Genomic DNA, 12,298 nt, shown 5'->3' on the forward strand with positions numbered 1-12,298 from the left:
GTCTGAAAATTGTCTGGTTCTCAAAAAACCTTCAGTGGTTCAAGTGATGCAGTTGTTGATTAGCAAAGATGAAACAGGCTTGTGGAAGAGACAGGATTTGATTACACTTGTCTAGTTGTAGGATGAGAAATAGAATCGTAGAATTGCTCAGGTTAGAGAAGACCTTAAAGATGATGGAGTCCAACCACAGCCCAACCATACTACCCTAATAGCCCTCCGCTAAGTCATGTCCCTGAGCACCACATCCAGGCAGTTTTTAAACACATCCAGGGGTGGTGACTCAGCCACCTCCATGATGAGCCTATCCCAGTGCTTAACAACCCTTTCTGTATAGAAGTTTTTCCTGATATCCAATCTAAACCTCAAAAAAATGAACAAAACCACTTCTTAGTGGAAGAAGATCAGGCACATTAATTTGGATCCTGATTCCTTGCTATGGAGCAGCCCTCAGATGAGGTCCCTTTGCTGTTGAATATGTTGAGCGGTTACCACCATGGAGTGAAATACAGACGTGTTCTCAGCACAGTGTCAACCTACAGGTGGGAAAACTGGATCCAAAAGAAGGCTGCCAGTCCTACAGAGCTCACCTCTGGAGTTCAGGGCCAGCGTGAGCACAGCTCCTCACACAGCCAGGTGCACAACTCAGGCCTTGGGAAGGGCTGGCGCACTGTTCAGCTCCAAGCAGAAAGCTATTCCAAATCCATGCATGCAGCTGCATGCTGCCATTGGCATGGAAAAATGGCAATTTCAATCCTCGTTAACTAGTGGTTATCTTCTCCACAACAATAGTATCACCGCCTCAAGGCGCACTGAAACACTTTGGATTCTTACCTCAGACACCACTCTGCTGAGCAAGGGAGCTGCCAGTGCTGCCCATGTCAATGCTGGCAGAGAAATGTGTCAAGTTCTGCTGATGACAGGCTGTTCGATAGGTAATAGCTGCTAACAAAGCCATCCCACAAACAAGGCCAGGATGCTGGAAGGCAATCTGTCAGCCTGTGACACGGGCTGTGGGCATCCTTTGCAAATTGAGGAGAGCTGCCTGGTGGAGATCGGCAACAGACAGAAAAGAAGCTGAAACTTTTTGCAAAAAAAATAAGGTTTGCCTCATGAATTGTGCATAAGGTCCCTAGGTACTGTGGTACTGAGTGCATTATAAATGCATATGAGATCCATTAAGATATAACGGGGGGTTGGGGGTGGGAGGGGAACTGAGAAATGAGTTTATATAGCTGAAAGCCCCGCCTTGCAAGTGAGTATAAACATTTTATCCTTAGAGAAAGGTTACTTTTTTTCCAGGAAGGAAAGGGCTGAAAAAAAACCCCCACAAGCCTGGAGGAAAAGCAATGCTAACAGCCAGGCCCAGCCCAGGGCTGTGGCCAGGAGCAGGTTTCACAGAGCTGGGACAGAGAGGGGCTCCTCAGCTCATCAGTTCTACCCCGTGCACAGGAGCTGCTCTGCAGCATCACCAGCTCTGCCAGGACCTGTTGCAGATGCTGGCATGAATTAAGGAGATACAGGAGCCCCTGGCCTACAACCCTCCTGGCACTGTTCTCCCAGCTTTAGGCACTCAGCAGCACCGCATGGCTCTAGGTGGGCTCCCCTGCAGGCCTTGCCACAGCTGCTCTCAGTTTAAGTTCCCCCATAACGGCCTGCAGCCCTCTGCCAAACCAGGGTACCATGTGCCTATGGCTGTGGAGCATGAGGGCCGTGCCAACCATCTGCCTGAGGATCACGGGGGTTTGAAGAGCCATCTGTAACATCCAGTCACGCACTGTGGGTTGGCTTTCAGTTGTAGGTCCATGTTAGAATTTACTACAGTCTCTGGGTGATCCCCAGAGCTCACAAGTGTGTCAGTGTGCTGGCTCAGCCTCCAGCGTCAAAGCTGAAATAAATACCCCAAAGAACACACCAGTGAAGGGACTCATTCCATGTTCGCTGTCTCTTCCTTTCTGGTTACAGTCACCGTTCCTTAAATTTCCAGAGATCTAGGATGGTTTCTGATATGTTAGTCACAGTTTTGATGTCTTTAGAATTTATGAGGCACTCAGCTTTGGATGGCAAAAAGGAAATAAGGCGGAACCAGCCACAAAGCTGTCACTTCACAGCTCATTCCGGCTCATCCATCTTTCACTTTTCATTTGTTTCTCTGCTTGTCATCTCTGCAGCAGGAATTCTTGGTCTGAGTTCTTGGCTCAGCTACAGCTCCTCTATCACGGCACTGGGCTCTCCCCAAACCCACTCGATGGCAGGGTGATGGGCTGGGGTACAACAACGAGCTGACAGCTGCAGCTGGGAGCACCTCAGCACCCATGGGATGTATGAATGTAGGACTCCGTGTCATCGCAGCTTTGCACAGCCCTGCTGCTGTTTCTGCCAAACAATCCATGTGTCCTACAGCTCTGCCTACTGGCTTTCTACCAAAAAGCTGTGCCAAAGGACAGCTGTAACATACTTTAGAACTCAGGATTTTAGAAGATAGGTAGCAGGATGCAGCTAGCACTTCACCCAACATCGTTCTGCCATCTAAGCACGTCCAGCCCAGCTTGAAGCCCTCAGTTAGGCTTTCTTCCATGCACAGAAAGAACAACTTCCATGGCCAGAGCTATCTGCCAACCTTGGATGCTTTGTGCAGCCAGCCTAGGCTCTGCTTAACACAGCCCTGCCTCTGTGAGCAAGAGGCCAGGTGAAGGCCCCCCTGCTGCTACCACTTCCTGCTATAGCAGGAGTATTTGGTGGTGCCCTGATTCTGAATTTCCAGACCCAGAAGAAAGCAAAGTTCCTCAGCAGGGCTTGCAGGCCAGGCAGGGCACCAGTCATGAAGCATGAGGAAGGGCAGAAAGCCCATGCATAGGCAGGTACACAGCTTCAGACTGTTACTGTGAAGTTTGTCTGAAGCTGAACATCTGAGTTAACCTCTGGAGTCTCGCCTCACCATTAAAATAGTGTTTTTAAAACATACTGAGTTAAGGAGGAGAAGACAAGAACAGTGGGACTGTTAGCCATGAGGCAGCTATGGGTGCAAGGGTAGCAGTCAGAGCAGGTTGCTGTGAACACGCACAACGCCCAGTTCACTGATGCAGATCTGGTGCTTACACCTCATCTTTCCTGAGATCTGAACTCTGACAAGGCCTGCATTTGTTAAAGGGATTTATGTCCCCTTCCATTCTGCTGCTGTCATGGCTGGAAGTTCCATGGAAGAAGTGCAGCTCTGCCTGTGGACCACCCTGCTCAGCCTCACAAGCACCCCTTGGGGTCTGAACCTTTTCCTCCTTGCAGTGCTTGGCCTTGTGATTAGACAAGATCTCCAAACACATGCTCCGGTAAGAGATGAAATAATGTGTTTCCATCTAACTACGTGACTGGTTCAAGTGCTCACTAAGGATGGTGGAAGTCTGGTCTCAGCTGTGCAATCTCAGTTCCTTCAGCACAGAGTTTAAAGCTGTTCAAGTTTTGCCTTCCCCGCTTTGGAAATAGTGGTAATCTGGAGTACAGCATGGCATCCTTCTCTGAGCCAGCCCATCCCACCACACCAAAATGAAACACTGAGCTGCAGAGCAAGGCAAGTGCTCCACTGAGCACTGCTCCGACACTGGAGGGGGCATTCTCATTGAGCGAGTGGCAGGACATAAGCCATCCCCTCCCATACCATGGCCAATAGCTCTAAATACCAAATCTGGGTCAGAAGGAAAAGCCCTGCCTCCTTTCCCAGCACCTGCTGACGTGTTAGGGCAAGGGGTTTTCAGGTTCAAGAAGCAACCTGCCCTTGTGTATAACAAATCCCATCCTGTGCGCAGGAGAACAGCAGTGAGCGTTTACTTACCACCCTTCATTCAGGAAACCACGCATGAATGCAAGCGCAGGAAGCTGTGTTTTAAATGTCAAAGTGTGCTGTAAAAGCTTTGTGTCGATTGCACTGCTTCAAAATAGAAAAATACCAGCAGCTTTGAGAATGATACTACGTAAGAAGAAATTAAATTACGTGCATTTTCTTGCTATGGTTTCCCCCCCCCTGCTTTGTTCTTCTTTTCATTAAGGACAGCCTCCTGAGGTCAAGCACCACAGATCCGATACAGTAACATATTTTTCACCAGGGCATTTTGCACATCAGGGAGAGCTCATGATTTAATTGTAAACTGGCATTTACATATTCATTTAGTCAGATCCATTTCTCCTCGTGATTAAGAATGCCATATGACTGATATTCTTCTTCCCTGTAGTTTGACACTGCGTTGACTCACAGCTTGGCTTCATGAGGATGCTCGTGAATGCTGAGGCACAACACATGCTGGGAAGCGTACTTCAATCCTGTATGCTCAGGTTGGAGGAAAATAGCTGCAGTGCTCCATGACCTGGCTTTCTTCAGGTGATTGGATGCTGTCTTTGATCTGAGAGAGCAATAATCACAAGGAAATATCAAAGAAACTCTCTCCACTTGTAACTTTGTGAGTTTGAGTTGTGCTGAGGGAAATGAACTGATCTTACCTAAAATGTATCAATTTCTTATAATCATTACACCAACCCTGAAGACTGACTTAGGCTTTTTGCTGTTTTGTTTCAAAAGCATTGAATCCACTTTAGGAAATAAGCCATACCTGCACGCAGTGAGCTGCTTCAAAAACGCATTACCATCCTTGTGGGTCTTTTTCCCATGGGGAGCAAGAACTGAGCCCTGCGCTTCATCAAACATTTAGAGAGGCATCACATGCCCAGCCACAACCTTCCTGCTTTTAAAACTTCCTTCCACCTCACCCAGACTTTCCAAACGTGTTCTAATTGAAAAGTAAGCCCCTGGCAAGTATGAAATTTTAATACTAAGCCACCTGAGATGTCCAGTGAAGAAGAAAAAATTTTAAAGAGATTGAACCTGAAAAAAGATAACCATGGAAGCAACCACTGAGCAACTGAAAGCCTTAGCAAAAAGGATCTAAACGTTCAACACAGGCCTGGTCCTTGAGCACTGCTTTTGTGCTATGATAGCATGCAGTGTGTGCATCACTTGCGCTCCCTGAATGTTAGTTGTTCATGCTTCTCCACATCACAAGTTTCATTTCTTATGTTTCCAGCTCTACAACAATTCATAATACAAGGTAACGTCATTACTTTACAAGACATTTTAATTTGCAAGTTCATTTCTTGCCAAGAGCGGGGCAGCGGAGTTCCTAATTCTAAATAAAATCTATTTTATGCCAGATATCCTTGCCAGAGCCCTCTAATGAGCTGGCACAGGATGGCTTCACAGGAACATCCTACTGTTAGCTGTGCTTTCCAGGCATTTCTGGTGCCTTATGACAACTCTATTTCTCCCCACCTGCCCATGTGGTTGTTATTTTGTTCTGCTGTTTTCCAAGTAGTAAGTAGGAGATTTTCCTCTCTCAGCCACCACACGCATTAAAAAAGCAGGTCACTGCTGTACATCGTACTTCAGCTCTGTCATGTCTGGAAATATTAAACACTACTATTAAATATTTATAGAGAAGCGGTTCTGCTGTTGATAGAGAAAGCGGTCAGTGCTGGAGTCTGAGTCACAAATGTCAACAGTAGAGCTCTCATTCATACACAGAAAGTAGTAAAACAGTGTGGGATTCAATTGCATCCTACTCACATGAATTATTCCACAGATGTTGCTCTGCCTTGGCTTGCCCAAACAGTCTTTGCCTCTGGAGAAGCTGAAGGCTTCACCCAGTGGCATAGTGAGGGCATAAGGATATTTGGAAGCCACTCCTGACAAGTAAGTGGGTTCCTTTACGGAGCAACCAAAGAAGCTAGATCAAAGCACTGCCTTCTCTTTCCCCCTTTGTTCATTGTGAGCCAAGTTACAAGCTCATTTCTTACAAACTCCTATAGAGGAACATTTCCTAAAGTAATAATTGAACAAATTCCAGAAACAGTTCCAGTACATATCTCCCTTGTTTGCCCCATACACCTCTTCCCTTCCATAGCAAACCTTTACTGACTGAAGCTTCCAACATTACAGAGCATTTAAAATACCCTAGAGTGGTTTCACACACTTCATGTAGTATTGCCATCCTCAGGCACTGATAGGCAAGTACAGCCAAATAGTGAGAAAGCAAAGCAATGACCCTGAGGCCACACTTCCCTACTCACAGTATAGCTTACATGGAGCTTGTGGCAGACACTGAGATCCACTCCACAGCACTGCCAGCACCCACACAGCCTGGTACAGATGCACCTACTGGGATGTCAGGGCTCAGATAGAGGCTCCAAGCCAGGCCTTGTCTGGGGGTGACAGCCTTGTGCTCCATGGTGTAAAGCCTGCAGCTGGATAGGCAGGGAGGGATAGATTCTGGACACAATTAAAGAAACTCACTGCTTCCTCTTTTTAATTGTGCCTTTCTTTCATCAGAATCAGAATCATAGAATCACTAATGTTGGAAAAGACTTCTATGATCATCGAGACCAACGCAACCAATCCTCACTGTGCCCACTAACCATGTCCCTTAGAGGGAAGCCTTTCCATTTCCCACACTGAGGAATGATGGAGTCTTGCTAGTCCAAAATGTATTATCTCGGTGATCAGTTTGACAGCATCAATGCTGCTGTAGGGCATCCATTACTTGCACAGTTGCTGTAATTGATAGAGCTGGTGATCTTCCTCTTGGAGCCCCACTTCATTCCTCCATAGCTTCTCTGATCAACAAATCCTGCTCTTCAGCTGCTCTAATGAGCTGCAAGGTGAGGATGAAGTATGAACTGGGAAAACTTGAAGGCAATCTGCAAGACTGTGAGGGGTAAAATTATCTGCTTCAAGGACAGAGGAAGGAATTCTGAGCAGCTAGAAAGACAATCTCTGCAGGAGGCTGCGTGGCCTCAGATGAAAGCTGTCATGGCAGGAAGGAGCCATTTTTTTGTTGTTATTAACGGTTTAAAATGAATTCCATCTCAGCTGTGTCTCTGCTGTCTTCATACATATGAATGGCTGCTGAGAACTTTAAGACCTATTTTGTGAGTCTGTCAACAAATGCTGCCTGTCTTTCTTTAATGAACTATAAGACCAGTGAAGTGGTGTGACTGTTCTCTTACCTCTCAGGAGAAATTTTGTGCTCACAAGCTCATCGTTGTGATTTTTTTTTAATGTTTCCTTTAGTATTGCATGAACCTTGCTATTAAATATCATGGATATTGCTGTGAAACTTAATTAATATTGTAAAACACGTGGTCTAAAGAATTCATGCAATGCAACACATACAATTTCATGAAAAGTGGGCATGTATTGTCTTGGACTCTTCCCAACTTACAATGTATTTCAGTGAGATCTTAATTCATTTCTTTATCCACTGGCGTTTATATTTCATGAAAATTTCAGGGAGTTTCTTGCTTTAGGTAGCTCATGAAAATTGCTGAGTATGAAAGTAGAACTTCTTTGGCTGAAAGCTAATCTTGAGTAGAACCTCTGTCAGTTATGCAGATGAAATACGAAACACTCCTTTTCAAAAGTATATAGAAATAGGAGCCATTTTGCTGTGATAAACCTCACTGGAGGGGAAAGTTTGCAAACATAAAAACTGTAATCCATTAAACGGTGGTGCTTATAGAAATTATTTCATGTCTAAGAGATCTCAGGTTTCCAGTTTTACAGTTTGCTGCATACTTTGTTTCTGGTATGTTTGAGAACCAAGATCCCATGTGAGAGAGAGCCCTCAGCTGGCATCCTGTCTTAGAATGGCCTCCAAACCCAACCTTCAGTTCTTAATGCAATGTGCTACGACCTATGCAGAAAATAATCTGTGGTAGGAAGGAGAAAGGAAAAAAAAAAAAAGCCAAACCTTGTTGCTATCTTCTTTCCAAAGAAGACTCTTTCATCTCCTCTTCATCTGTGGGATAGAAGAAGAACCAAGAAGATCGGTCAGAATTTGTTCTTTCCATCATCATAGTGGGGATGGGAAGAAGAGCTGTTGGAGGGTCTTGACAAGTAAATACTTGGGAAAGCCATGAAAGAAATAGCATTCTTAGAATGGAGTAAGCTGATTACTGTGCAGCAGCTTCCATTGGCAGACTGAATCAAGTATTCAAAAGCACAGATGTGCTTGTTTCAGAGGGTAAATGGGAACTCAGCAAGACACAGGCAGACTGATCCATCACAAAATGCTGCTGGCGTAGATGAGAATCATCTCATGTGCTGGAGCAGATGAGAAGGGAATGGTGCCTGGCAGTGTTACAGCTGTACCTTTTGTGTAACCTGCAGATATGTATGAAGTTCACTTGCTGGGTATAATAATCCTTGTGGAGCTGGGCAATTAAATGCTCTATCATCATGACATAATCCTGTGAGTCATCCACTGCAAGTAACGACTCAACAACCCAGTGATAAAACTGAACAAATGCACCTCAACTGATGCCTTGCTTCCAGGCTGCTCCAGAAACTCATTTCATTGTAAGGTTTTATTACCCCCAAACCTAGCATGTGGCACACTAAAAATGTCACTAAGACAGAGGCAGGTTGGCTGCTGATTCCAGAATTCTCTTGACCTCTCTCTTATCAATCCTGTGACCCAGCAGCTGCACTCACCCTTGAGGGCCTGGCTTTGTTGTCAGCTCAGAGCATCTTCTGCTGGTTGCTCTCTGATAAAATTCCACCCAGCTTGTCAGTACATGGATATGATAAAAGACTGCAGGTGGTCTGGGTTTGGGCCAGTTTCCTAAGGAGATGGTGTAAAACAACCCTCTGTGTGCCTGCATATGTTCCCACTAAATTTTGAACACAGTGGCCTGTATAAATCTCATTTCACACCAAGATATTGATGGTAAATATATTTGGTCCCTACAAGTATCATGAAATTATGCAGAGGAGATGGACAGAGACATCCCATTGGCAAGCATCACTGTTGAGTGAAGGGCTGAACAGGAGCGAATACATCCTGAATGCCCTTACTAATGGAGAGTAAATCCATCCTTAAAAGGAGATTTAAAGGAGAAGGTTCAAATCCACAAGTAACTCAATTCCTTTGGTTTTTTGCTGCTCACAAAAACTGTTGATCTTATTTTGTTTGGGTTTTTCAGTGAGTTGCCTTTACCTCATTGTGTTAACAAAACAATTGCTGGCTAGCCCAGATGTATCCCAGTTCAGTTTCCCTTCCAGAGAATATCTCTTGAGCTCCTTCTCATCCTCTCTATCTTGCCCAAAATCAAGGAGATCTCCTTGGCTAACACAGCACTAGAGTATTACCTCTGAATTCTGGGGTGATAATGGCAGGAATGTCGAGGTAATGCCCACAGTTTCATTCACAGCTAGGTAATGGCTGAAGGCAAAAGGACAACTTGGTCCCACTGTGAGGCAAAACTGAAGGACTGTCATACATTAAAGGCGTATTTTTGTCTGCACTGCATCAATAAGCAGTGAACTTCAAGCACCTTCAAAAGAGAGAGAGGAACAAACACCATCTTGGCACTCTGCACACTCTAATTATTGCATTGTTATTGCAGCTGCTTTTGTGAGCAGAGCTAAGCTTAATGTGAAATAAATACTCCTGCGAAGAAGCTTTTTCAGATTTGAAATTGCCATCTCATCCAAGCACTGCAGAGCCACAGGAAAATGGATGTTTCAAGGTGACAGATGGCTCTTCTGGACATTTATTTGCTATGCCATACTCTTGATCTGTTTGGTAAAGCAATCTTCAAGACACTTTTGTGAGGCAGTTAATGGCACCCAGTGCAATGACTCCACCAGAACAAAACGGATACCCTCAAACATGGAATGATCAGGAATTTTCCCAGAATGGGTAATGCAGGATGATGGTTTGGACGTAGGTGAGCACAGAACAGCCCCAGTAGCCCGGCAGCAGCTCCCACAGCGGGCTGTGTGCTTTTATGTTGAGCACCTGCAAAGGAAGCAGGAAGCTGCAGCCTGCCAGCATTATTCCTTACCAACAAAAAAAAAGAAGGGGCTGGCAAAAGCTGAAGGCTGCTCTGTCTTGTCTAATGCTGTTCTCACCTTGCTCAGATGGGGATTTGGACAGGAGGCTTTCCTTGCCCTTAATGTACAGTTCTCATCTCAGCTGTTCCAAAATCCTGCTGCACAGTAAGAGGCTGTGGACTCCTTCCCTCTGCAAACTGCTTCTCCTACTGTCCACTACTCTTCTCTCCTCAAACACCCTACCTGAACTTTACTTTACTTTACTTTTCCCCATAATTTCCTTTTCTTTTCATTGCTGCTCCAGATTTTTCCTTCCCTAATTTTCTCTCATGTAGTTGTTGGCCCTGACAAAGGGCCACATTGCATTTTTTTTCTGAAATTGCCAAACAGTAACCACAGAAACATAGAAATAAGTTTCCTTAACATTTACAACAATCTTAGGTGACCTGTTGAGCTGGAGTGTTTCTCCTGCTGTTACATACTCACCTGAGAAGGCAATAACATTGGAGTAAAAGCTAGGAGCTTGTGGGTTCTTGTAGCTCAGGTAGAATCACAGAATTATAGAATGGATTAATTAGGGAGGGACTTCAAAGCCCACCCAGTTCCAACCTCCTGCCATGGGCAGGGCTGCCACCCACCAGGTCAAGCTGCCCAGGGCCCCATCCAACCTGGTCTTGAACACTTCCAGGGATGGGGCCTCCACAGCTTCTCTAGAGATCCTGTTCCAGCACCTTACCACTCTCTGAGTAAAGAATTTCTTCTTAACATCTAACCTAAGTTTCTCCTGTTTTAGTACAAAGCCATTCCCACTTGTCCTATCACTACCAGATTGTGTAAAAAGTCGATCCCCTCCTGTTTGTAAGTCCCACTTGAGTACCGGCAGACTGCAATGAGATCCCCCTGAAGCCTTCTCTTCTCCAGGCTGAACAAGCTCAGCTCTCTCAGCCTGTCTTCATAAGAGAGCTATTCCTGCCCTCTGAGCATCTTTGTGGCTCTCCTCTGGAACCACACCAAGTAACAGCACAAACAAAAGACCTCAGCCAGAAGAAAAAAATCAAATAAAGGGACATAAGTCCCAGCACTTCCAGACCCTTTCCTGATAATTTTGGACATATTTTACATTGCTTGCAAGCGCAGACACATATCTAATGGGAGTATGGCAATTTCTCTCCATTGCAATGGCAAAAATGGATGACACTGACCAAAGAGATACATGCATTTTAAAGATGACTTTTTGTAGAGCTGGCATAATGTACTGAGAGCAGTTCTGCCTGACCTCAGAGTATTCTCTTTTTGTTTAAAGGCACAACTCACTGCATAATGAAGTAAATAACACTCAGTCACAGACTTTTCTGGAGTACACACAACTGTCTGTTAAAGCCGATAAGGAAAATTGCACAGCTATTAAGTCATCAATACGTTGGATTAAAATGTTTTTAGTAATTGTACCTGGCCAAAGCTGCTCCTGAACTCATTAGTCACAAGTAGTTCCGTGTCTCCCTGCCACATCAGACTCTCTCAGGGAGTGGTCAGGCACTGGAATGGCTGCCCAGGGAGGTGGTGGAGTCGCCATCACTGGCAGTGTTCAAGAGGCGTCTGGATGAGGAGCTACGAGATATGGTTTAGTAGTTTGCTGTAGCTATGGTAATAGGAGGACAGCTGGACTAAATGATCTTGTAGGTCCTTTCCAACCTTGTGATTCTATGATTCTATGATTCAAAGCCTGAATGCTACAGGTGTAATAAAATTCTCTTTATCTTTTTTTTCTTGAGAGGATTCAGATATGGATTGTTTTAATTCTGCTTCCTGAAATGTGCCTTATACATCAAGGCATGTTCAGTTATGGCGGAGTAGCACTGTCTCACCCTGCTGTGCCATTCTGTAAAGCATGACACAGGGAACTACGCCAAAATTCAATTTAATCTGTGTCTTTTTTTTTTGTTTGTTTTGTTCTTTCCTTTTTCCTTCTAATACGGGATTGCCACACAAACCAAACTGGTGCAATTACCACAGTGAGGAGAAGAACTGTGCAGACAGTAGTTTCTAAACTGTGCATCGAAGACAGCAGGAGCTTTTTAAGGTCGAGATGAGAGACATGAAAGAGGAGCTGGAGAAGGAACTGCACCTGGAGAGCAAAGGCAGCATGAGAGCCGTCTGGAGCAGGGAGAGCACAGACCGGTCACAGGTCCTCAGCCCTACAAAGAGCAGCTGTCCCTGTGTGGGATCCAAAGCAGGTACAGAGGGAGCCTGAGTAGCTGTCTGAAGTACCTACAGGGAGGAATTCAATAAGAACCTGAAAGGCCGACAGGAAAACTATGAAGGCACTAAGTTTATTTGTATGGCCTTGAGAAGTCTGTTCTCTTTACATTATTTATTTTCCAAAGTCATAGAGGATTACCCCCAGGCTTTGCTGTGCTTCAATCA

At 45.1% G+C, this 12,298-nt stretch overlaps 1 long non-coding RNA gene across 1 annotated transcript in view; it reads right to left on the reverse strand.

The window, feature by feature from the left end:
• Nucleotides 1–2,901: 2,901 nt before the first annotated feature.
• The window catches only part of LOC107309308, a 28,528-nt gene continuing 19,131 nt past the window's right edge, over nt 2,902–12,298 (reverse strand). The window contains exons 3-4 of the long non-coding RNA XR_001553152.2: nt 7,788–7,835; nt 2,902–4,388 (exon numbers count right to left, since the gene is read on the reverse strand). This is a non-coding gene — a long non-coding RNA (uncharacterized LOC107309308). The remainder of the gene's footprint in view (nt 4,389–7,787; nt 7,836–12,298) is intronic.

Source organism: Coturnix japonica, chromosome 1 (genome assembly GCF_001577835.2).
Source record: "Coturnix japonica isolate 7356 chromosome 1, Coturnix japonica 2.1, whole genome shotgun sequence".
NCBI classification, from domain to species: domain Eukaryota; kingdom Metazoa; phylum Chordata; class Aves; order Galliformes; family Phasianidae; genus Coturnix; species Coturnix japonica.